We start from the raw sequence: 659 nt of genomic DNA, 5'->3' as shown, positions 1-659 counted from the left end.
TGCAGGGACCTGACGGGACGCGGAGACTGGGCACGACCCGGGCAACTGCGCCTTTTCCCTCGGAGGCTCCCAGCCGGGTGCAGTGTCAGGGGCGCCGCGTTTGCAGGTGGACAGGCCCCCGCCCGCGCAGGGCTGAGGCCAAGCGATGCCGCATCCCTGGCTCTCGGCACAGCCCGGCCAGCCGCCTGCCCCTCGGAGACGTGTTGTAAAGTTCTGTACATTTCTCACCCGACCCCCAGGCAGGTCTGTCCTTTAATAAAACCCTTTTTGTAAGCTCTCGTCTGGTGCCTGGCAGCAGCGAGCGGGCCTGTCCTCTATCCTTCCCGGGGGACCCTGAGCCTGTCCCATCACAGCTTGCAGAACAAGGGACTTGACGTGCCAGAAGGTCCCCAGGGGAAGCACCAGCCATGGGCGTTGGTTCTCAGCCCACGTTGGCTGTGGGTCTCTGGTGTCTGGAGACATGTCTCAGAAGCTTGTGGCCAGGCACTGAGAGGACAGAGGGTCACTTGTTTCTGATCGTGGGATTTGTGGAAATTAGGTGTAAGGGCCTGCAGTCACAGGCCAGCGCTGGGCACAGTCATGGGGCAGGGTTCGTCATACAGTCTGTCAGCTGGACGTCTGGTCCCGTGGTGACCTGCCCGTCAATCCCACCGTTCAGA

Source organism: Furipterus horrens, unplaced genomic scaffold (genome assembly GCF_987537825.1).
Source record: "Furipterus horrens unplaced genomic scaffold, mFurHor1.1.pri manual_scaffold_8, whole genome shotgun sequence".
NCBI classification, from domain to species: Eukaryota; Metazoa; Chordata; class Mammalia; order Chiroptera; family Furipteridae; genus Furipterus; species Furipterus horrens.
The sequence above is the reverse complement of the archived record's forward strand: the minus strand, read 5'-3'. Positions refer to the sequence as shown.